Genomic DNA, 26517 nt, shown 5'->3' with positions numbered 1-26517 from the left:
TAGATGCTATTATACTCAGTCCGAGCCAAAGCATTTAAGAGAAATACAAATACTGATTCACCAGAAAAAAATCAGCAATAAAGCTTAATTTTGAGATCACGTTAATTTATTTGAGTTATTATTTTTTTTCCTTAATAATAAGAAAAATAAAGTGTTAAGAATTTTTTTTGAAAGCAAAAAAGAGAGAAAAAAAGAACCCCTATTAACTAAGAGAAAAAAACCTTACTAACTAAAAAAAAATGAAAAAAAACCCCATTGGGAGCACAACCCCGGAGCTATACGTCATACAAACTTCCATGAAAGAAAAACATCAATCCGCCAACTAAAATCCATTTAAACAAAAATCGGAAGGAAACCATATTAATTAACTCAAATCAGATGATAGTAGCGGGCAAAAGAACCCCACCTTTTCTCGAAATCAAATCGAGGATCATAAGTTTGACTTCTGATTTTCTCCAAGCTAAGACATAACATCACCTGAGAGAACCATTGTATCAAAGTAGGAGCAGAAGCATCTTTCCATTTCAACAAAATCGCCCTTCTGGCCAATAACGTAACAAATGCAATTACATGTTGATCTGATATAGAAATACCATGAATATATTGAGGGATTATACCAAACAAAACTGTCAATTTATTAGGTTGTAAATTAATTTTTAAAACTTTAGAAATCGTAGAAAAAAATAGATTTCCAAAAACGTTTCAATACAGAACACGACCAAAACATGTGTGTCAATGTAGCTGTCTGGGCTTTACAGCTATCACACTGACTATCAACATTAGAAAACATTTTAGACAGTCTTTCCTTTGTCAAATAATAACAATGTACTATTTTGAATTGAATTAAAGAGTGACTGGCACAGATCGAAGAGGAGTTAACCAACTTCAAAATCCGCAACCAATCCTCTGTTATCAAGGACATGTTAATCTCTCTGTCCCAATCTTGCTTGATCTTAAATGAAGGGTAATTTTGCTGTTGTAACAATAAATTATAAATTTTCCCAATAAAACCTTTCACTAAAGGGTTCATTTTTAAAATAGAGTTATTGATTTGAAGGCATAAAGTTCATATGTGCATAGCAAGAAAAATATTAATTGATAAATCACTCAAGGCCAAAGCAAGTTAACCATAAAATTATAACAAGACTATTAAAAAAGATGGAATCAAATATATTTATCACAAAAAGGAAAGTCAGAACTCCAAGTTCCTGTCCTTACTAAAAAATACTTCTACTGGGTGTTGGAATGAACAGAACAAAAGGCTGTCATGCTGTTTAAACTGGAATTTTAAACTGGATTAGCTATTTCTCATCTCATTTGCATTAGGAGTTTCTTCTCAAGACGCCGAAAAAAATCATAAGAATTTTCACTGGCAAAGGTTAAACTGGAGAAAATAAAAAAAACCTGCAGATCTGAAATAATAACTAAGTGTTGGGCAGGAAGGTCAGCATGGATCTTGTGTGCTGAAGGGCCAGTTCTCTGTTACACTGCTCCTTGACTATGACTCAGCAGGACTACTAGCAATTACGGAAACAGAGTTACCGTTTCAGGTCAAAGACCCTTCATCAGAGAATGCATATCACAGACCTTCACTCTGAGTGGAGAGGTTTCCCCCCATGTTCCCTTTAAACATTTCACTTTCACCCTTAACCCATGACCTCTAGTTGTAGTCTCACCAGACCTCAGTGAAAAAAGCCTGCTTGCATTTACCTATCTACACCCCTCATAATTTTGTATACCTCTATCAATCTTCTATGTTTAGATTCCTTCAATCTTCTACATTTTAGGGAATTAAATATTAACCTATTGAACCTTTCCATGTAACTCAGGTCTTCAAGTCACGTTAGCATTCTTGTAAATTTTGTCTGCTTCTTTCAAGTTATTTACATCTTTCTTGGAGGTAGGTGACCAAAATTGCACACAATACTCCAAATTAGGCCTCACCAGTGTCTTATACAATTTCAACATTGAATCCCAACTTTTGTACTCAATACATTAATTTACGAAGTCCAACATGCCAAAAGCTTTCTTTATGACTCTATCTACCTGTGATGCCACTTTCAAGGCATTATAGATCAATATTCCCAGATCCCTCTGTCCTACTACACTCCTCAGTGCCCTACCACTCACTACGGTTACACTTACAATGTCTCAAAAAAAAACATTATATAAAGATTGAAAAAATTGTGATGAAAAAAAACCCCTACTAAGCAAGAAAAGTGGGGAAAACAGAAAGATCCCATTAAGTGTTCAACCCCAGAGCCATGCGTCATACATAAAGCTTCTAAAGATAAACATCAAACCGCCAGCAAAAGAAAGTACCAAAAAATTTACAATTGTGGAGAATCCATCAATTAACTCAAATGATAATAACGAGCAAATGAACACCATCTTTTCTCAAAATCAAACATAGGTTCAAAGGTTTGACTTCTAATTTTCTCCAAACTAAGACATAGCATCACTTGAGAGAACCATTGTGACAAAGTGGGAGCCGTTGTATCCTTCCACTTCAACAAAATGACCCTCCTAGCTGTCAATGTAACAAATGCAATAACATGTTGGTCAGACACAGAGATACCATGAATATTTTGAGGAATTATTCCAAAAAGCACAGTTAATTTATTAGGTTGTAAATTAATTTTAAGTGCTTTCGAAATTGTCGAAAAAACTGACTTCCAGAACTGTTCCAGTATAGAGCACGACCAAAACATGTGTGTCAGTGTAGCTGTCTCAGTTTTACATCTATCACAATAACTATCAACATTAGGGAGTATTTTAGACAATCTCTCCTTCGTCAAATGGTAACGGTGTACAATTTTAAATTGAATCAGTGAATGACTAGCACAGATCGAAGAAGAGTTAACCAGCTTCAGAATCCGCGTTCAATCCTCCGTCATAAAAGTCAAATTGAGTTCCTTTTCCCAATCTTGTTTAATCTTAAATAAAGGATGCTTATTCCATTGTAATAGTAAATTATAAATTCTTCCAATGGAACTCTTCATTGAAGGGTTCATACTCATCATACTATCCAACAGGTCAGCATCCAATATGTAAGGAAAATTACTTAAATATTTTTGTAAGAAATGTCTAAGTTGGAGATATTGGACAATACTCCTTTCAAAGTCACAGATTCTTTTAGTTATTTAGGTGTCACAATCACTAAAAAATACAAGGATCTTTATATAGCCAATTTTGTTCCTTTGCTAGACTCTATGAAATATTTATTTAGTAGATGGAGTCCACTTACATTTTCACTTGTTGGTCGCATCCATATAGTCAAAAAGATGATTTTACCAAAATTTTTATATCTATTTCAGAATATCCCTGTTTTTTTGATGAAGAAGTTTTTGACCGGACTGATTCTATTATTTTATCTTTTATCTAGAATAATAAAAGACCAAGAATTAGTAAATGTCATTTACAAAAGTTGAAAAAGGACGGAGGTCTCGCTTTGCCTAATTTAAGAATGTATTACTGGGCTGTTAATGTGTGATACATGTCCTTTTGGTTATATTGGGTTGATAAGAAGGATCGGCCTATCTGGGTAGATTTGGAATTGAAAGCTGTGAAACAGTTTTATTTAACCTCATTATTGGGAGCTGCTTTGCCTACGCGATTAGCTAAAGTTGCTAATTTAAACTTATACCCTGTGATTAAGCATTCTTTGCAAACTTGGCTTCAGTTCCGCAATTGTTTTAATCTTAAAAAATTTAAGCTTTGAAGTTTAATCTATTGAAACCACATTTCACTTTTGAAGGCCTCCCACTTACCGAGCACCCCTTTGCCACAAAACAATCTTTCCCAATCCACGCTTGTCATATCTTTTCTGATATCATCAAAATTGGCCTTTCTCTAAATAAGAATCTTAACCCGAGGGGCAGACCTACTCATTCACCCTGAAACTAATGGCATTACCATAACTAAATGCAAAGTGTTCCCCTACGCCATGTTCTGTCACCTGCCCTGTTACATTTCCTAATAGATTTAGTATCACACTCTCTCTCCAGATGGGGCTTCTATGTACTGATTAAGGAAACCTTCATGAACACATTTGACAAATACTTCCCCATCTGGTCCTTTTACATTATGGGAATCCTAGTCAATATATGGAAAGTTAAAATCACCTAGTATAACAACCTTATGTTTCTTGCAGTAGTCTGCAGCCTCTCTACAAATGTTCCCCTCTAAATCCCAGAAACTGTTGGGTGGCTATAACATAATCTCATTAACATGGTTTACCATTTCTTATTCATTATTTCTACCTATAAGGTCTCACTGTATGAGCTCCCCAGTCTGTCCTGTCTGACCACTGCTGTGACGTTTTCCCTGACTAGTAATTCCACTCCTCCCCCTTTAATTCCTTCAGTTCTGTCGTATTTAAAACAACAGGACCCTGAAACATTGAGCTGTTGGTCCTGCTCCTCCTGCAACCAGGTCTCACTAATGACTAGCAACACACATCAAAGTTGCTGGTGAACGCAGCAGGCCAAGCAGCATCTGTAGGAAGAGGTACAGTCGACGTTTCAGGCCGAGACCCTTCGTCAGGACTAACTGAAGGAAGAGTGAGTAAGGGATTTGAAAGTTGGAGGGGGAGGGATGGAGCCAAGAGCTGGACAGGTGATAGGCAAAAGGGGATACGAGAGGATCATGGGACAGGAGGTCCGGGAAGAAAGACGGGGGGTGGGGACCCAGAGGATGGGCAAGAGGTATATTCAGAGGGACAGAGGGAGAAAAAGGAGAGTGAGAGAAAGAATGTGTGCATAAAAATGAGTAACAGATGAGGTACGAGGGGGAGGTGGGGCCTTAGCGGAAGTTAGAGAAGTCGATGTTCATGCCATCAGGTTGGAGGCTACCCAGACGGAATATAAGGTGTTGTTCCTCCAACCTGAGTGTGGCTTCATCTTTACAGTAGAGGAGGCCGTGGATAGCCATGTCAGAATGGGAATGGGATGTGGAATTAAAATGTGTGGCCACTGGGAGATCCTGCTTTCTCTGGCAGACAGAGCGTAGATGTTCAGCAAAGCGGTCTCCCAGTCTGCATCGGGTCTCGCCAATATATAAAAGGCCACATCGGGAGCACCGGATGCAGTATATCACCCCAGTCGACTCACAGGTGAAGTGTTGCCTCACCTGGAAGGACTGTTTGGGGCCCTGAATGGTGGTAAGGGAGGAAGTGTAAGGGCATGTGTAGCACTTGTTCCGCTTACACGGATAAGTGCCAGGAGGGAGATCAGTGGGGAGGGATGGGGGGGACGAATGGACAAGGGAGTTGTGTAGGGAGCGATCCCTGCGGAATGCAGAGAGAGGCGGGGAGGGAAAGATGTGCTTAGTGGTGGGATCCCGTTGGAGGTGGCGGAAGTTACGGAGAATAATATGTTGGACCTGGAGGCTGGTGGGGTGGTAGGTGAGGACTAGGGGAACCCTATTCCTAGTGGGGTGGCGGGAGAATGGAGTGAGAGCAGATGTACGTGAAATGGGGGAGATGCGTTTAAGAGCAGAGTTGATAGTGGAGGAAAGGCTTTTCATTCTAGGATGAGGGAGATGTCTTCCTTTTTTAAAGAAAGGGGCTTCCCTTCCTCCACTATCAACTCTGCTCTTAAATCACCTACCACCCCACCAGCCTCCGGGTCCAACATATTATTCTCCGTAACTTCCGCCACCTCCAACGGGATCCCACCACTAAGCACATCTTTCCCTCCCCGCCTCTCTCTGCATTCCGTAGGGATCGCTCCCTACACAACTCCCTTGTCCATTCGTCCCCCCCATCCCTTCCCACTGATCTCCCTCCTGGCATTTATCCGTGTAAGTGGAACAAGTGCCACACAGGCCCTTACACTTCCTCCCTTACCACTATTCAGGGCCCCAAACAGTCCTTCTAGGTGAGGCAACACTTCACCTGTGAGTCGACTGGGGTGATATACTGCGTCCGGTGCTCCCGATGTGGCCTTTTATATATTGGCGAGACCCGACGCAGACTGGGAGACCGCTTTGCTGAACATCTACGCTCTGTCCGCCAGAGAAAGCAGGATCTCCCAGTGGCCACACATTTTAATTCCACATCCCATTCCCATTCTGACATGTCTATCCACGGCCTCCTCTACTGTAAAGATGAAGCCACACTCAGGTTGGAGGAACAACACATATTCCGTCTGGGTAGCCTCCAACCTGATGGCATGAACATTGACTTCTCTAACTTCCGCTAAGGCCCCACCTCCCCCTCGTACCCCATCTGTTACTCATTTTTATGCACACATTCTTTCTCTCACTCTCCTTTTTCTCCCTCTGTCCCTCTGAATATACCTCTTGCCCATACTCTGGGTCCCCCCCCCCCGCTTGTCTTTCTTCCCGGACCTCCTGTCCCATGATCCTCTCGTATCCCCTTTTGCCAATCACCTGTCCAGCTCTTGGCTCTATCCCTCCCCCTCCTGTCTTCTCCTATCATTTTGGATCTCCCCCTCCCCCTCCAATTTTCAAATCCCTTACTCACTCTTCCTTCAGTTAGTCCTGACGAAGGGTCTCGGCCTGAAACGTTGACTGTACCTCTTCCTAGAGATGCTGCTTGGCCTGCTGCCTTCACCAGCAACTTTGATGTGTGTTGCTTGAATTTCCAGCATCTGCAGAATTCCTGTTGCTCACTAATGACTATGATGTCACAATTCCACATGCTGATCCATGCCCTAAGATCAACAACCTTTCCGACAATACTCCTTGCATTGAAATGTTAACGGCTCAGAATATCACTCCCACCATTCTCAACCTTTTGATTCCTGACTTTGTATGTAGGCTTAACGACATCTTTCTCCACAACACTCCACTACCTGTTCTGTCGTTCTGGTTCGGATCTCTCCACAGCTCTAGTTTAAACCCCCACCCCCCTGTGCAGCACTAGAAAATCTTCTTGCTAGGATATTAGTCCCTCTCTGGTTTAGGTGCAAACTGTACCTCTTATACAGGTCCCACATTCCAAAAAGAGCCCAATAATCCACAAATCTGAAGCCCTCCCTCCTGCACCATCTCCTTAGTCATGTGTTAACCTATTTCTGGTCTTAATAAAGACAAACTTGGTGTGGGTTTATGTAGGAACGCTTTATTACTTAACTGCTGCTCAACCACCAGCTCACCATCGTACCTTTCGGTCCAGGTGAACCTCTAGGAACTGAAATTCTTTATTATGCATGTATGAAAACACACCACTTTCCCAGGAGAAGAGCCCTCCCTCCTGCTCCATCTCCTTAGCCACATGTTAAACTATGTGATCGTCCTGTTCCTGGCCTCACTAGCACTTGGCCCAGGTAGCCAGCACAACTCTGGAGGTCCTATCCGTCATGTTAACATTGAACAACCTGAACTCACTTTGCAGAACCTCGTCACCCCTCCTACCCCATGTCATTGGTACAGATGTGAACCACGACCTCTGGCTGCTCACCCTCCCACTTAAGAATGATGTATACTTCATCAGAGATATCCATGATTCTGGCACCCGGGAGGCAACAGTCCATCTGGGAATCATGTTCTCATCCACAAAAGCTCCTAACCAACAAATCCCCTATCACTACTGCTTAGCTCTTCTCCCACTTTCCCTTCAGTGTCAGAGACCTGACTGCTGCAACTTTACTTTGCTAGGCATTCTTCCACCGGTATCCAAACCTGTTTTTCAAGGGAATGGCCGCAGGGGTATTGTGCTGCCACAGTAAGAATGCTGATATGATAACTTAACCACTAATCCCTCCCAGAGCCCAAAAACATACTTTCTCATGATGATACTTATGTATTTTTGCACATTTTATTCCATATTCAGATTTCTTACTTTACTTCTATATAATGCTTTATTCTTTATAATTGTTGAATTGTTGCTTTCACTGACACACCACAGCAAATTTCTAATACGTGTAAACGTGTTTGGTGACTAAGGTTGATCCTTAATGCTTGAAAGCTCGCCAGTGCCTCTACCTCCTCGAGAAGCTAAAGAAATTTGGCATGTTCCCTTTGACCTTCACCCATTTTCATTGATGCACCATCAATCCAGATGCCTCACGGCTTGGTACTGCAACTGCTCTGCCCACGACCTCAAGAAACAGCAGGGAGTTGTGAATATAGCTCAACACATCATAGAAACCACACTCCCCTCCATGGACTCTGAGTACGCTTCTCAGTGCATCAGTGAAGCAGCCAACACTGTCGAAGATCCAATCCATCCCAGTCATCCTCTCTTCTCCCACACCCTGTCTAACCCATCATGTAGAAAATACAAAAAGCCTGAAAGCATACACCACCAGGTTCAAGGACAGCTTCTATCCTATTGTTGTAAGACTGCTGAACGTTTCCTTAGGTATGATAATATAGACTCTTGACATCACAGTCTACCCCGTTGTGTCCTTGCACCTTACTGGGTATCTGCACTGCACTTTCTCTATAACACTTTAGTCTGGACTGTTACTGTTTAGACTTGTACAATCTCAATGTGCCATTGCATACATTGATCAGTGTGGACGGTATGCAATTCCAGAATCTCGGCACATGTGACAACACTAATAAACAAAATTGTACATGTAAAACTTAATATTTATTCAGCTATTATGTTGAATTTGCTGTGATGCAAATCGGCTGCTTTGTACTGTACATGTTACAACCAGTGGATTGATTGCTGAAACACTTGGGAAAAGCCTGAGGCTACAGGAATTGAAGGTGATCTAAAATAAGGTCTCAAGTGCCACCTTTCAGTCTAACTGTACCAACCCCTTAACACCAATGTCTGCACATAGATTAGCCATAGATTTGAGGATCTCTTCTTATAGAACACTGCAGCATTGTACAGGCCTTTTAGCTCATGATGTTATGCCAACATTATAAACTACTCTAAGATCCATTAAACTATTCACTCCTACATAACCCTCTATTTTTCTATGGTCTAAGTGTTTTTTAAACATCCCTAATGTATCTGCCTCTACCACCACCCTGGTGGCGTGTTCCACACACCCAACGTGCTCTGTGCAAAAAATTTCATCTGCCATCCACCCTTTCACTTTGCTCCTCTCACTTTAAAATTATCCCCTCAGCTATTAGCCACTTCCGTCCTTGGGAAAAAGTCTCTGACTGCCCATTCCATCTAGGCTACCCTTTCTGCATTTTCCATTTTGCATTTAGATTTTCAGCACCTGAGGTTTTTTGATTTTCACTTTTGCATTTACACATCCTGTTGCCATCATTGCAGAGCTGTGCCATAAAGGAAAATTGTATGTTATGTATTCATTTAGACCAAAGCTAGTATTGGTGTGCTTAGCCCTCTGCTCTACTCTCTTCATGCATATGACTGAGAGGATAGGTACAATGCTATATTTAACTTTGTTGATGATACCCCTATTATTGATCAAATCAAGGGTGGTGACGTTTAGGTATGTTGGCCAGAGACTGAAAAACTGATTGAACAGTTCCACAGCAAGAACCTCCCACTCAAAAGTCAACAAAACCAAAGATCTGATTATTGACTACAGGAGGAGGAAACCAGATGCTCACAATCTAGTCTTCAACATGGGATCAGAGGTGGAGGATGTCAGTAACTTTAAATTCCTTGGTGTTAACATATCATGAGATTTTTCTGGGAACATTGCAAACACCATTACAAAGAAGGAAGACCAGCACCGCTACTTTCTTAGATGTTTGCACAGATCTAAAACTTTGACAAACTTCTATAGATGCACAGCAGAGAGTATCCTGACAAGTTGTATCACAGCTTGTTATGGAAACACCAAGAGCAGAAAGGCTCAGTACATCACAGTCAAAGTCCTTCCCATTACTGAGCACATCTACAAGGAGCACCACCACAAGAAAGCAGCATCCATCATCAAGGACCCCCACCATCCAGGCAATGCTCTCTTCCCACTGCTGCCATCATGAAGGAGGTATGGGAATCATAGGCTCCACACCACCAAGTTCAGGAACAGTAATTACCCTTCAACCATCAGGCTCCCGAACCAGCGTGGACAGCTTCATTCACCACAACTCTGAACTGATTCAACGACGTATGGAATCACTCTCAGGTACTCCATAACTCATGTCCTTGGCATTATTTATTTACTTATTTGCACAATTTGTCTTCTTTTGCCTGTTGGTTGCTTGTCAGTCTTTGTATGAAGTTTTTCTATTATATTTCTTAGTTCTACTGTGAATGCTAGCAAGAAGCTGAATCTCAGGGTAGTATATGGTGACATATACATACTGTACTGTACTTTGATAATAAATTTACCCTGAACTTGAATGTCATCAACAACCACCTACAAAGGGCCCTATGGAAATTTTGCTTTTGCAAACTTGCTCTTTTATTTTTTGACTGATTCAACATTCAGCAAATCTTCCCAGTTAAAGATTTCACTCTGAACACATAATTGAGTTCAATTTCCTTGTGATTTACTGAGGAAATTGGAGGTGGCAGTTTTCAGAATGAATGTTAATCTAACCTCACCACAGATAGCTTGAATTTATGTACACAATTCCATGGCACGTTTATACAAATAGGGAAGTTCTTTGAATCCACATGTAAAACGCAACGTGCATTCAGTCATTATTCTGACAATTTCCTGAATTTGTAGAGATTAAAATTGGCTGTTTTATTCTGTGCGTTTTACAAGACTGGATTAGCTCTCAAAACATTTTGAGAAGTCCCAGTGTTACAAGAAAACACTTTATAAATGCAATCCACCTTTTTACATCTATTTTACCATTGGGTCTGCTACAGGAATCGAGGCAGATTCAAAATGTGACCCGAAGTGCCGTTCTTTTCATATATGTTAAGGTTTGTTCAAATGATTACATTATCACAGCAATACACTATTATCCGATATTCAGCACTTTATAAAATACACCATTTACAGGTTTGAATTAAAATATGGTTATCACTGTCCTGAACACATTCGAGTATCGTTGCGGGAAATCGCACCCTGAAGTTTAACAAATTTCACGGCATACGTCGGTGATGTTAAACCTGATTCTGATAAATTCTAAATCGAACCGCAACAATCGTCAACATTAATGTTCTGACATGGATTAGCGATAGAGTTGGGGATCCATTCTTACGACATTTGTAAAATTCCATCGATGATGCTTGTGAAAACTATACAAAATACTACCATGACACGACAAGGAGTGTGAAAAACCTGAATCATGATACTTGTTCATTCGCTACTTCTTCACAAGCCTTTAAGTTAGGGGAGGGAGTTTTCATGGTGGTGGAGTGCGGGGGTTGGGGTTGCTAAAGAGTTTGCAATGATTTAATACCAAGAATAGTCGCTTTTTTGTTTTAAACTGAGTCTTACTGATTATATTGAATAGATAAAGGACCTCGATTCTTGCTTGATACTCTGAATCGTGATCACGGACCCTTCCTCCAAAAGTTTACGATTTCAATCTCCATTTAAACTGTCAGGCGCCTTGTTTACTTCCTTTCAACTAAATCGTTTCGTATGCAATACGATTCAATGTTATCAAAGCGAATGGTTTGGAGAAAATTAACAGTTAATTCTTGCAATACAAAGTGCTGGACTTACCCAACAACGTTGTGAATTTTCGGCCCTTAACAACTGTTCAGTCTCCACTTTGAGATAAAAGACGGCGAGTTAACACAAGTCAAACTTGGCAGCAAAAACTTGTGAACGGGTTTGTTTAAACTACTCAGAGAGATCGTTTCTCATCATTGAAATGAGTTCTTCCAGCATTTTGTGTGTATTGCTCGAGATTCCCAGTATCCCTAGAATTTAGTACCTCTCGTCACTGTGTAAGAAATTGAATCGCTTGAAACCAAAGGCGGAATGGAAGACAGGCTCCACCTAGCTGCAAGCAATGCCGTACGATCTATACGAAGATCAAATCTTTCAAAACGCGAGGGAGTTGGGCGACGCGGCATTAATCTTTCCTTGACCACACATGGGACGACAGAGTCATGGAAAGCTTAACAAGCACGAGACAATCTGCAGAGGCTGGAAATCACACAGAAAATGCAGGAAGAACTCATCTGGCTGGACAGCATTGGCATTTCGGGGAGGCGTCGACAGTGTACTCTTTCCCAAGAATAAACTAGTTGAAGTCAAAATTGTGCAAAGAAGCGCGCGGGAGTTCGTCGCTGTCAATTAACGGCACCTGGAAGAATTGGAATGTGGTGGGATTAATGTAGAATTAGCGGAGCCAGTCCTGATCAACTTCACCGTTGTCTCTTCAATTGTCCACTGCCTTCTACAGGAGAACCAGAAGGCAAGCAGGGGGATTTGGAAGTTGAATGTCAAGCTGCTGACCCCCAGAGAACATGGGGAGCTAAAGCGGGATTACGGTGATTGAAGAACCGTGAAATCCCTCTTTGATTCCCCTATGCAATGGTGGAAAGTGGCCAAGGAGTTTTTTTTGTCCACAAAAGGGGTCAGAAGCAAGACAGAATCAAAGGGAATTGTGTCAACTCCAAACAGATTCGCAGCAGCTTTTCCTTCTGCAATCGAAGTGGGTGGAGGTGAGGAAGGAACTCTGTGAGGTGAAGAGCCGACAAGCCCAGCTCTTTGCTATAGATTCCTCTAAGATCATCTTCAAATCTAAGATCCACACTGTGGAGAAGGTTGAGATGTGCTCAAACTTCATCTTCCAGAAGGCTCACAGGGGGAGCTCTGTGATGCACAGCTTTTCAAAAGAGGATGGCACGTAAAAACTTCAAGAATCTGCAGATCCTTCTATGCCAGTCTGCATGACAGAAGAGCTCCGATGACAGAGCCTCCTGTCATGGAGAGAGTCCGGACCAACCCCTCAACGGTGAAAGAGCTGACTAGCCCAATAAAGAAGTACAGCACAGAAACAGGCCTTTCAGCCCATCTAGTCCATTTACAAAACCATTTAAACTGCCTATTCCCATTGACCTACACTGCAACCGTAGTCCTCCTTAACCATACCATCTATGTACCTATCGAAACTTCACTTAAGGGAACTCTTCTGGGGCGCTAGATGGAGTAGGTCACACCTTGGTTTTGCTCCGTTCACTTTTCAATCTTTTTACCACCCTTTTACTATCTATATCTAAGTGTTTATAACACTTTTATATGCTTGAATTTTGATTTTTAATCAATGGAAATGAGTACCGGAGGAAAAAAATGCATTAGCTGAAGGCAAGGAAGCCAGTAATGGAAATGGAAAGAAAGAAGGTGTTTTGAACAGCCTAAACAGTCTCAACTTACTTTGGAGGCTATCTTGAAGCTCCTGGATGATAAATTCAATAAAAGATTTGCTACTTTGAAAGTATTGTTAAAGGAGATAGAAGGTAGATTGGCAGTACTTAAGTGGGAGAGCGAAAAACAGCAACGACATATTTCTAAGCTCATTGAAGCTGGGAGTCAGAGAGATCATAGACTAGATCTATTGGAAAAGAAATTAACTTAGACCACTCAAGCACTGGAACAGTATAAAGTCAAGACTATTGACTTGGAGAGTCGTAGTCGGAGACAGAATTTGCGAATAATAGGACTCAGTGAAGACAATGGAGGTGTTGGGCTCTGATGTTTTTTCTTCTCCCCCTATAGTCGATCGTGGCCACTGGTCTTTAAGAGCTAAACCCCCTAAGGAGTTGAAACCCTGACCTGTGATACTCAGATTTCACTATGTGCATTCTAAGGAGCATTTAATTTGAATTGCTCATCGGAAAGGGGTTGTTGAACATGGAGATCTCAAGTTTCATCTTGTTGAAGACTACAGTCCTGAGGTAATGCAAGAAAGATCGCTTTTTAAACCGGTGGTGTCCAAGTTATATCAAAGAAATCTCTGACCGGCTCTGCTATTTCCAGCTCGCCAAAGGGTTGTTCTGCCTGATAAATTGCGTAAATGGTTTAAATCCGTGGACGAAGCATATAAATTTCATTTGGCTTATAAACCGATGATGTCGGAGCTCTATCAAAAAAAGTTCCTACCATCTCTGCTACTTCCAGCTTGCGTAAGGGTTGTTCTGCCTGATAAATTGCGTAAATGGTTTAAATCCATGGACAAAGCTCATCAATTACTTGAGGATCAATGTTCAACCTCAGCTGTCTAATAAATTTACTGTTTTTCATGTCTGTATTCATTTGTTTATAAATTAATAACTAGTTCATAGATTTGGACTTTTAAAGTTTGAAGAATTTAGCCCTTGGTTTGATAATGTTTTTAGTTTGTTTTGGAGTATGGATATTTATCATGCTTTTATGTTAAAGTTCCTTCTCTTTCTCTCCATTTATTATTTTATTTTATTTTTTCATTTGTTTGTTTTTGAAAATAATTAAGAACCTGATTTGGTGATTGATTTTTTTTTCTTGAAATATTAATAAGATTGTACAGGTTCCCCTGCTATCCGAAGGTGGAGCATTCCTATGAAACGGTTTGTAAGCCAAAATGTCGCAAAGTGAATAAGCAATTACCATTTATTAATATGGGAAAAATTTTTGATCATTCCCAGACCCAAAAAATAACCTACAAAATCATGCCAAATAACACATAAAACGTAAAATAACAGTAACATATAGTAAAAGCAGGAATGCTATGATAAATACACAGCCTATATAAAGTAGAAATACTTTTCTGCAGCACTATCTAGTGCTGCGAAAATCTCGCAGAAGCGCTCTCGGCAGAAACACTCTCTCCAGTAACCTTTAAGCTATGAAGCTGCCAAATCATACCAAATAACACATAAAAATACACAGCCTATATAAAGTAGAAATAATGTATGTACAGTATAGTTTCACTTACCGGAATTAGGAAGACTCCAATAAATTGCAGTTTCATCACAGTTAAACACCTGCTTATATGAATCACCACCTGATGCAATCGGCAATTCTGATCTGGGCTGACATTTACGTGCCAGGCGGCACCTAATTAATTAGCTTGTTTATTTTGGCTTTTTTCTTAAAGATGTGCTGGGTGCGTTCCGATTACCACTGCACCACTACATTCTTCGCAGCAATCTATTGGTCCGCGGCCCGGAGGTTGGGGACCACTGCTTAAACTACGAAGACTCAGAAACCGATCAAACCACCCATGACTATCTTTAAATTCCGCTTTCGCAACACTTTCATCACCATCCTCCAGTGCCTTCTGTGTCAGCTCGTTAAAAAGACTGACAGATTTCTCCTTAAGTATAAGAAAACTTAAGGGAACACCACGCTTTGTACACCCATCAAACCACTCAAGCAATTGACTTTCCATTTTATCCATTATTGGATGCCAACTAAGAGAGACCACTTTTCTATGAGCAGAACCAACAGTAACATCAGCAGCATTCAAAATTCTTTCTCTCTGCATATAAATAGTGTGAATGGTGAACACAGGCATGTTCAACGCGTGGACAATGACCTTCCTACGTCCACCACGATCAAAATGACAATAGACAATAGGTGCAGAAGTAGACCATTAGGCCCTTTGAGCCTGCACCGCCATTCTGAGATCATGGCTGATCATCTACTATCAATACCCGGTTCCTGCCTTGTCCCCATAACCCTTGATTCCCCTATCCATAAGATACCCATCTAGCTCCTTCTTGAAAGCATCCAGAGAATGGCCTCCACTGCCTTCTGAGGCAGCGCGTTCCACACCTCCACAACTCTCTGGGAGAAGAAGTTCCTCCTCAACTCTATCCTAAATGACCTACCCCTTATTCTTAAACCATGCCCTCTGGTACTGGACTCTCCCAGCATCTGGAACATATTTCCTGCCTCTATCTTGTCCAATCTCTTAATAATCTTATACGTCTCAATCAGATCCCCCCTCAATCTCCTTAATTCCAGCGTATACAAGCCCAGTCTCTCTAACCTCCCTGCGTAAGACAGTCCGGACATCCCAGGAATTAACCTAGTGAACCTACGCTGCATCTCCTCCACAGCCAGGATGTCCTTCCTTAACTCTGGAGACCAAAACTGCACACAATACTCCAGGTGTGGTCTCACCAGGGCCCTGTACAAATGCAAAAGGATTTCCTTGCTCTTGTACTCCATTCCCTTTGTAATAAAGGCCAACATTCCATTAGCCTTTTTCACTGCCTGCTGCACTTGCTCATTCACCTTCAGAGACTGATGAACAAGTACTCCTAGATCTCTTTGTATTTCTCCCTTACCTAACTCCACACCATTCAGATAATAAACTGCCATCTTGTTCTTGCTCCCAAAGTGAATAACCTCACACTTATTCACATTAAACGCCATCTGCCAAGTTTCTGCCCACTCACCCAGCCTATCCAAGTCATCTTGAATTCTCCTAACATCCTCATCACGTCACACAGCCGCCCAGCTTAGTATCATCAGCAAACTTGCTGATGTTATTCACAATGCCTTCCTCTAAATCATTGATGTAAATCGTAAACAGCTGTGGTCCCAATACCGAGCCTTGTGGCATCCCGCTAGTCACCACCTTCCATTCCGAGAAACACCCATTCACTGCTGCCCTTTGCTTTCTATCTGCCAACCAGTTTTCTATCCATGTCAATATCTTCCCCCCAATGCCATGAGCACTGATTTTACCCACCAATCTCCTATGTGGTACCTTATCAAATGCCTTCTGAAAGTCAAGGTACACCACATCCACTGGATCTCCCGCGTCCATTTTCCTGGTTACATCCTCGAAAAACTCCAATAGATTAGTCAAGCATGATTTGCCCTTGGTAAATCCATGCTGGCTCGGCCCAATCCTATCACTGCTATCAAGATATGCCGCTATTTCATCTTTAATAATGGACTCTAGCATCTTCCCCACTACTGATGTTAGGCTAACAGGGTGATAGTTCTCTGTTTTCTCCCTCCCTCCTTTCTTAAAGAGTGAGATAACATTAGCCATTAGCCAATCCTCAGGAACTGATCCTGAATCTAAGGAACATTGGAAAATGATCACCAATGCATCTGCAATTTCCAGAACCACCTCCTTTAGTACCCTAGGATGCAGACCATCTGGACCTGGGGACTTGTTAGCCTTCAGTCCCATCAGTCTACTCATCACCGTTTCTTTCCTAATGTCAGTTCCTCTGTTACTCTATGTCCTTGGCCCATCCATACATCTGGGAGATTGCTTGTGTCTTCCCTAGTGAAGACAGATCCAAAGTACTTATTAAATTTGTCTGCCATTTCTCTGTTTCCCATAACAATTTCTTCTAATTCATTCTTCAAGGGCCCAACCTTGTTCTTAACTATCTTCCTTCTCTTCACATACCTAAAAAAAACTTTTGCTATCCCCCTTTATATTCCTAGCTAGCTTGCGTTCATACCTCATTTTTTCTCCCTGTATTGCCTTTTTAGTTAAGTTCTGTTGCTCCTTAAAAATTTCCCAATCATCCGTCTTCCCACTCACCTTAGCTCTGTTATACTTCTTTTTTAATGCTATGCTATCTCTGACTTCCTTTGTCAACCACTGTGGCCACTTTCCCCCCTTTGAATCCTTCCTTCTCCAGGGTATGAACTGATTTTGCACCTTGTACATTATTCCCAAGAATACCTGCCATTGCTGTTCCACTGTCTTTTCTGCTAGGATATCCGACCAGTCAACTTTGGCCAGCTCCTCCCTCATGGCTCCATAGTCTCCTTTGTTCAACTGCAATACTGACACTTCTGATCTGCCGTTATCCCTCTGCTTAATTATGTCTAGTTTTACACTAAGTGTAACACTCTTACGAGCTCTTTTAAGCTTTTTCGAGACCTTTGAACTCATCTTGCGAACGGATGCACAAAATAAATCGAGATAAAGCATGTGTTTAAGCTATGCCAACTAGAATGCAGTTCCAGGGGAGAAGCTTGGCTGTTCGGGCACACGCTGCCTTTTTTCGTAACAGTGAAAACACCTTCTGTTAGCGAAAACAGATAAGTAATGTAGGTCTTTTGTAACAGCGAGGTTGTCATAAAGCGAATGTTCGGAAAACGGGGGCCACCTGTATTCTGTTTCACTTTCCAAGATCTTGCCTTTCAAAATGTTTTGCAGATGGCTTTTTTTTAACATTTGTTTGGTGTTTTTTTTATGGCATTCTCTTCTCAATGTTTTGACTGAGGGAGGTGTTTTGCATTCTTTTTTCATTGGAGACGTGCCTTCAAGAGAGGTGGGGGTAGGGAAGTGCCTAGATAGCCTACTGGCTGTCTATTGGCCAGTTTTCAGGCTTTGTGGGTGAGGAGTGGGGCTATTTTTAGTTTAGTTTTTTCCATCTTGGCTGATCTGAAACTACAAATATGTCTGAATGTTGTGACTTCTGGTTCCTCTTTAAACCTATTTCCCTCTTCCTGATTCATGAGTTTCCTATGCAGTAAGGTTAACCCTTTACACACCATATGGTTTATTCAAGTACCATGTATAATATTATTAACTCTGTTTCATGGAATACGAATGGTTTGAATCATCCCATTAAATGAAAGAAAATTTTTTGAAGTTTTTCTTACATTGAATGCTCAGATCACCTTTGCCCAGGAAACTCATGTAAGGAAGGAGGATAATCAGCATCTTTTTTAGGTTTTGGAAAAAATTACCTTTCACTCTAATTCACATGAAAAGGTGAAAGGAGTCTCTATTTTTATAGATTCCTCGATTTCATTTGTTCACTATGAAACAATTTCAGACCCGAATGGTAGATTTCTGTTAATTATTGGTTAACATTATAACCAAAAAGTTGTTATGGTTAATATCTATGCACCAAATTCTGATTATCCTGAATTCTTTAAGCATTTATTTACATCTCTTCCTAATTTAAATGAATATAAATTGATAATGGGCAGAGATTTTAACTGTTGCCTGAATCCCTCGATGGACATGTCTGCATCCAGTCAAGTACTTCCAAACAAGTCCGCTATTCTTATTAATTCCTTTTTAGTTGACTCTGGAATTTTAGCAGTTTGGAGGTTTTTACGTCCTAACGATAAAGAGTTCTCATTCTTTTCTCATGTATATCATAATTACTCCAGAATTGATTACTTTTTCATTGGCTGTCAATTAGTTTCATCTGTTACAGCCTGTGAGTATGATGCAATTGCCGTCTCTGATCATGCGCCCCTGAAACTATCAATCAAATTAACTGATGTAACTTTCAATGCTAGACAATGGCGATTCAATTCTATTCTGCTTCAGGACTTAAATTTTGTTAACTTTATTAAAGAACAGATTGCCTTTTTCACCTCAACTAATTTTACGGAAGAAATTTCCAGTGGGATATTATGGTACACTTTTAAAGTATATATCCATGGGCAAATTATTTCATATTCTACTGGACTGAAAATATGAATTAATAATGAAATATGTTCATTGGTTGATAAGATTATTGATAAAAAATATTCTACTCCTCCTAATTTGGAGCTTTACAAAAAGAGAATGGAACTTCAGATGCAACTGTCATGGTCTGGATCGGGGTCCCTTTAAATTTAGCTTGTTTATGTTATGATCCGGACCGTTGATTCCCTGTTTTCCCGTGTCCCTCGGCTTTGGTGATTAGAGGCAATTAACACTCGGCTGAACCAGTAGTTTATAGTCTCTGGCTTTCAGCCATTCGGTGCAGGAGCCTCTGCAAAGTCTGCAAGGTCATGGCGTGCCAATGTCATCTGGCCGGAGCAAGCCTTGTCTCCTCCAGAAGCAAGTGCCGGTAATTCGCCTTTCCTCACCGGAGCAACCCTGTCCAGTTACCTCGCTGAAGCGAGCCTGGGAAGTTTCCTCTTCAAGGTGGGTCCATCAGTTAACCCGCCGGAGAGAATCAAGAGCCACTGTCTACTGTTCCCGGGCTGAGTTGAGAATTCTGCACTACCTGGAGGAACCAAGCACCACATCCTGGCTCCAGTGGCATCCAAGTACCATGTCCACGTCCTGGCTCCAGTGGCATCCAAGTACCACGTCCACGGCCTGGCTCCGGTGACATCCAAGTACCACGTCCACGTCCTGGCCCCAGTGGCATCCAAGTACCACGTCCACGTCCTGGCTTCAGTGGCATCCAAGTACCACGTCCACGTCCTGGCTCCGGTGGCGTTCAAGTACCACATCCACGTCCTGGCTCCAGTGGCGTTCAAGTACCATGTCAAATCCTGGCCCTGGCGGCTTCCCAGTTCTGAGTCTATTCCTGGCCCTGGTGACATTCAAGTACCATGTCAAATCCTGGCCCTGGCGGCTTCCCAGTTCTGAGTCTATTCCTGGCCCTGGCGGTCCGTGATTCCTGTCCTACCCCCTTGTCTGAATCCCTTCTCTGCCCCTCTCACCTTTAGCCCTCGTCTGCAGCCCCTGCCTGCACTTCAGTCTAGTTCCATCACCAGAGCTAGATAGGTATTGTCTGGTGTTCATTCGTGTTGGTCTTGTCCTGTCCTCACCTCCGTGGGGTAAGTCAGGCTGTCTTGCCATTGCCCCGCGGAGGGTCTTGAGTCCCGGCCCTATGCCCTGTACCCAAGGAGGGGTCCTGACTCTCTGTTCTGTGTGAGTCCCGGCCCTATGTCCTGTACCCAAGGAAGGGTCCCGACTCTGTGTTCTGTGTATGTGTCCATGGTTCCATGTACCAGCTCCCCGAAACCGAAGCTCTGTTTTCCATATTCCTCCTCTCCCTAGCCCATGCCGTGTTCATGCCTGGTTCTGGGGTCCGAGCCCGAGGCAAGACCCAGGTACTGGGTCCTTGCCCAGTCTCGGGCTCCAAGTCCATACCCTAGCCTCTTCATGTCTCCTCTAGTTCTGGGAGCCGATTCCGAGTCCTAGCCCAGACCCTTGGTCCCAGCCTAGTCGTAGTCCTGAGTCCTTGTCCAGTTCGCTATTTCCTGCTCCTGCCTTGCTCTCCTGGTATCGAATAATAAACTAAATCTAAGTAACCTCACAAGGTGTGTCTTGCATTTGGGTCCACCCTTGCTCCCAATGTCCCCGCCATTGTGACAGCAACACAGTTTGTTATTAACATCCCCAATTGAAAATCAATTACTTAAATCTAAGTGTAAATTTTATAAACATGGTGATAAATTGGGTAAATTACTGGCCAACCAATTGAAAGCTGCTTTGGCTAAATGGCAGATTATTAAAGTTTGTAAATAGGATTGTAGCGGTGTGCTACACACAGCGCTAGAATAACCACACGGAGTCGGTGAGTTAGAGTTGCGATGAAAGAGATTTATTCAAACTTCGCGGCCTGCTTTAAAGCCTTCCCGTTCCCGCCCTCCCAGGGAAGCTCGTCCACCCAGTTAGGCCCCTCCAGGCGGGCCATGAGAGCCGATTTCAGGTGACGGTGGAAGCGCTCCACTAGTCCGTACGACTGTGGGTGGTAGGCAGTTGTGTGGTGTAGCTGAGATCCTAAAAGGTTGGCCATACCTGACCACAGGCTGGAGGTGAACTGGGCGCCCCTGTTGGAGGTAATGTGGGCCAGTATCCCCAAGCGGGCTACCCAGGTTGCGATCAGTGCTCAGGCACAGGATTCGGGGGTGGTGTTGGTGAGCGGGACTGCCTCTGGCCATCTGGTGAACCGGTCTATCATAGTTAGGAGGTACCGCGCTCCTCGTGACACTGGCAGGGGCCCCACGATATCCACATGGATGTGGTCGAACCTCCGGCGGGTGGGTTCGAACCGCTGCAGCGGAGCCTTGGTGTACCGCTGCACCTTGGCCGTTTGGCACTGCACGCACGTTTTGGCCCATTCACTGACCTGTTTACGCAGTCCATGTCACACGAACCTGTTGGCGATCAGCCGGATGGTTGTCCTGATGGAGGGGTGTGCTAAGTTGTGAATGGACTCGAAAACCCGCCGGCGCCAGGCTGCTGGGACGACGGGGCGGGGTTGGCCGGTAGCTACGTCACATAGTAGGGTCCTCTCACCTGGGCCTATGGGGAGGTCTTGGAGCTGCAAACCGGAGACTGCAGTCCTGTAACTGGGGATCTCAGCGTCTGCCTGCTGTGCCTCTGCCAGCACTGCATAGTGCACCCCCTGGGACAGGGCCTGTATGGTAGGTCTGGAAAGTGCGTCCGCCACAACGTTGTCCTTTCCAGAGACATGCCGGATGTCCGTCATGTACTCGGAGATGTAGGACAGATGTCGCTGCTGGCGGGACGACCAGGGGTCGGACGCCTTCATGAACGCAAAGGTAAGCGGTTTGTGTCTGTGAACACGGTGAAAGGCTTACCTTCTAAGAAGTACCTGAAATGCCGGATTGCCAGGTATAGTGCCAATAGCTCCCGGTCGAGAGCACTGTATTTGAGTTCAGGTGGTCGTAGGTGTTTGCTGAAGAACGCCAGGGGTTGCCAGCGACCCTCGATGAGTTGTTCCAGCACTCCACCGACCGCTGCGTTGGATGCGTCCACTGTGAGGGCAGTAGGAACGTCCGTTCTGGGGTGCAGTAGCATCGCGGCGTTTGCGAAGGCTTCTTTGGTTTTAACGAAAGCGGTTGCGGCCTCTTTGTCCCAGGTAATGTCCTTGCCCTTACCCGATATCAGGGTGAACAGGGGGCGCATGGTTCGGGCTGCTGAGGGGAGGAAACGGTGGTAGAAATTCACCATACCCACGAATTCCTGCAGGCCTTTGATTGTGTTGGGTCGGAGGAAGTTGCGGACCGCATCTACCTTGGCGGGCAGCGGGGTTGCCCCGTCTTTAGTAATCCTGTGGCCCAGGAAGTCGATGGTGTCGTGTCCGAACTGACATTTGGCTGGGTTGATTGTAAGGCCGAATTTGCTCAGGCGGGAGTAGAGCTGGCGGAGGTGGGACAGATGCTTCTGCCGACTACTGCTTGCTATGAGGATGTCGTCCAAATAGATGAATGCAAAGTCCAGGTCGCGTCCCACCGCGTCCATTAGCTGCTGGAAAGTCTGTGCGGCATTCTTTAGACCAAACGGCATTCGGAGGAATTCGAAAAGTCCGAACGGGGTGATAAGTGCTGTTTTGGAGATGTCGTCCAGATGTACAGGAATTTGATGGTATCCCCGGACGAGGTCTACCTTGGAAAAGATCCTTGCGCCGTGTAGGTTTGCTGCGAAGTCTTGAATGTGCGGCACAGGGTAGTGGTCTGGCGTTGTAGCCTCGTTCAGTCTGCGGTAGTCACCGCATGGTCTCCAGCCCCCCGTTGCCTTGGGCACCATGTGCAGGGGGGAGGCCCATGGGCTGTCGGACCGTCGTATGATCCCCAATTCCTCTATCTTCTTGAACTCCTCCTTCACCAGTCGGAGATTGTCCGGGGGAAGCCTTCGAGCACGGGCGTGGAGAGGTGGTCCCTGGGTTGGGATGTGGTGCTGTACTCCGTGTCTGGGCATGGCTGCCGTGAACTGCGGTGTCAGTACTGATGGGAAATCCGCCAGGACCCTGGTGAATTCGTCGTCGGACAGCGTGATGGAGTCCAGGTGTGGGGCTGGCAACTGAGCTTCACCCAGGGAGAACGTTTGAAAAGTCCTGGCGTGGACTAGTCGCTTCCCTTGCAGGTCGACCAGCAGGCTGTGGGCTCGTAGAAAATCCGCCCCCAGGAGTGATTGGGCCACGGCGGCCAGTGTGAAGTCCCACGTGAACCGGCTGGAGCTGAACTGTAGCCGCACCGTGCGGGTGCCATAGGTTCGTATTGTGCTGCCATCTGCGGCCCTCAGGGTGGGTCCCGGTTCTCTGTTGCGGGTGTCGTAACTCGTTGGAGGTAAGACGCTGATCTCCGCTCCGGTGTCGACCAAAAAGCGGCGTCCCGACTGCTTGTCCCAGATGTACAGGAGGCTGTCCTGATGACCAGCTGCCGTAGCCATCAGTTGCGGTTGGCCCTGACGTTTCCCGGGAATTTGCAGGGTGGTCTACAGCGGCGGGCCTCTGTGCCCCACCGCTGGTGGTAGAAACACCATTGTTCGTTGGGCTCCTCACTCCCGTCGTCAGGTTTTGTAGGCTTTGCTGCCGGGCCTGGTCTGGTCTGTCGTTGGGCACGCGGCTTGGTGATCTGTGCGACGGGCGCCCCTCTCTCTTTCCTGGCATTCCAGAACACATCCGCTCGGGCTGCCACCTCCCGGGGGTTGCTGAAATCTGCGTTGGACAGCAGCAGGCATATGTCCTCAGGCAGTTGCTCTAGGAACGCCTGCTCAAACATGAGGCAGGGTTTGTGTCCTTCAGCTAGAGCCAGCATCTCGTTCATTAATGCTGACGGCGGCCTGTCTCCCAAACCATCCAGGTGCATTAAGCGGCGTGCTCGTTCGCGCCGTGAGAGTCCGAAAGTCCTTATGAGCAGGGCTTTGAATGCTGTGTATCTCCCGTCCTTCGGAGGCGACTGTATAAACTCCTCAACTTGTGCAGCAGTCTCCTGGTCGAGTGAGCTCAGCACGTAGTAGTAGCGAGTGGACTCCGAGGTTATCTGCCGAATGTGGAATTGAGCTTCTGCTTGTTTGAACCATAAATGGGGTTGCAGTGTCCAGAAGCCTGGCAGTTTTAACGAAACTGCATGAACAGATGCAGCGTCGGTCATCTCTGGTCCAAATATCGTTTGGGCCGTCGGGGTCAGCAATTGTAGTGATGTGCTACACACAGCACTAGAATAACCACACGGAGTCGGTGAGTTAGAGTTGCGATGAAAGAGATTTATTCAAACTTCGCGGTCTGCTTTAAAGCCTTCCCGTTCCCGCCCTCCCTGGGGCAGGATTGCTGTGGGGAATGCATATTCCCAGACCCTTTCTGTGCACGGGATTTTCCCCCTGCTGGTGAAGATGGCCTGGCACCCTTTTTGGGGCCGGCCCTCTGCCTGCGCGCGCTGTTGTGAGCCGGTTTGTGTGTGTTAGAAAGTGGGTCGCCACAGGATGTTACTTTGATGGCTGATCACGATGAAATTAATAAATCTTTTCAAGAATTCTGTACCTCTTTATACCAATCAGAATTTCCTGATAATTCTACCATAATGCATGAATTTTTAAGAAAATTGAATATTCCGTAATTACCACTTAATGAATGTTTAACATTAGATGCACCCATTACAGAAGAAGAAATAAAGAAGGCAATTTCCTTGATGAATTCTGGTAAAGCACCCGGCCTGGATGGGTATACAGTAGAATTTAAAATATCTTTATCAAGTCTACTTTCTCCGTGGTTATGTAGAATTTTTAAGAATGCCTTATTTGTAGGTAAATTACCACAATCTTTTTATGAAGCATCTATTCCTTTAATTCCCAAAAAAGATAAAGACCCCACTGTATGTGCATCATGTAGACCCATAATCTTGTTAAATGTGGACTCCAAAATTGTTTCCAAACTATTAGCAATTAGATTAGAAATTGTATTGCCACAAATTGTTTCTGATGACCAGACAGGGTTTATTAAAAATCATTATTTGTATTTTAATGTTAGGAGTTTGATGAACATTGTATATACTTCATCTAAAACTCCAGAATGTGTTATGTTGCTTGATGCCAAGAAGGCGTTTGATAGAGTTGAATGGGAATATTTATTTAACATCTTTGAGAAATTCAATTTTAGCCCAAAATTCATTATCTTGGATTAAATTGATATATCATATATCTTTGGCTTCTGTACTTACTAATAACCAGAGATCCTCCTTTTTTAGGCTTTTTTTGAGGTACTAAACAGGGCTGTTCTTTAAGCCCTTTACTATTTGATATTGCCTTGGAGCCCTTGGCAATTGCTCTTCGCAATATTTGGCGTTATTTGTGGGAATGAGACGCATAAGGTATCATTATATGTAGATGACCTGTTACTAAATTAAACTTTCACCTTTCACACTTAACCCATGACCTCCAGGTTAACCAACCACAGTGGAAAAAGCCCACTTGCATAAACCCTATCTGTACACCTCATAATTTTGTATATCTTTTTCAAACCTCCTTGCAATCTTCTATGTTCTTAGGAATAAATTCCTAACCTTATAACTCAGGTCCCCCAGACCCAGTAATATCCTTGTAAATTTTTGTTGTACTCTTTCAACATTGTTTACATCTTTCCTGATCAAAACTGCACTCAATACTCCAAATTAGGCCTCACCAACATCTTAAAAACTTCAACATAACATCCTATCTCTGTCACGGTCCTGATTGTTAATTCCCTATCTTTCTCCTAATTTCCTTTGATTGTGCCATGGTTCCAACCATTAATTTCCCATTTCTTCTAATTCTCTTTGATGACGGCACACCTGGCTTCCGTCAAGACCTGCAGCATAAGAACCCCGGCTTTAAACCACTAGTCGCTGGATCGTTGGTTTTGCCTGTGAGGTAATTAACGTTTCCCGGCCGCTTCGGACCATGTGTTCTAAGTTTTGCTCCAGTTTCAGGGTTTACCTATGTAACTCTGTCTCTCTGTGTCAAGGCTCCGTATCCAGATCCCTACTGTTTGCTGTTCAACATTCACGTCCACGTAAGCATCCTAACTCAATCTCGTGCCTGTGTCTTGCACTTGGGTGCACTTCATTTGTTCATTGCAACAGAATGATCTGGCCACAAAGGACCCAGCAAACGCGAATACCCTGCAACAAGCCCTGTCTGCTAAAATAATGAAGATTGGTGACCAGGTGGACCGTGTATCCGCTCATTTTACCCCATCCACTCCTGGAACTCTGTCTAACCAGTCCAGGCAGCCTGGTACTGGCAATCCCCTACGTGCCAGCA

General features: G+C 43.7%; 1 protein-coding gene across 2 annotated transcripts in view; it reads right to left on the bottom strand.

Moving 5' to 3' along the window:
- LOC140198631 (CMP-N-acetylneuraminate-beta-galactosamide-alpha-2,3-sialyltransferase 1-like) overlaps positions 1–11779 on the bottom strand; it is a 100108-nt gene extending 88329 nt beyond the window's left edge. For both annotated transcript variants that reach the window (XM_072259637.1, XM_072259659.1), the window contains exon 1: positions 11541–11779. The gene's annotated coding sequence lies outside the window, so the exon portion shown is untranslated. The remainder of the gene's footprint in view (positions 1–11540) is intronic.
- Positions 11780–26517: the final 14738 nt, after the last annotated feature.

This window comes from Mobula birostris, chromosome 1, assembly GCF_030028105.1.
Source record: "Mobula birostris isolate sMobBir1 chromosome 1, sMobBir1.hap1, whole genome shotgun sequence".
In the NCBI taxonomy this organism is placed as follows: domain Eukaryota; kingdom Metazoa; phylum Chordata; class Chondrichthyes; order Myliobatiformes; family Myliobatidae; genus Mobula; species Mobula birostris.
The sequence above is the reverse complement of the archived record's forward strand: the minus strand, read 5'-3'. Positions and strand labels throughout refer to the sequence as shown.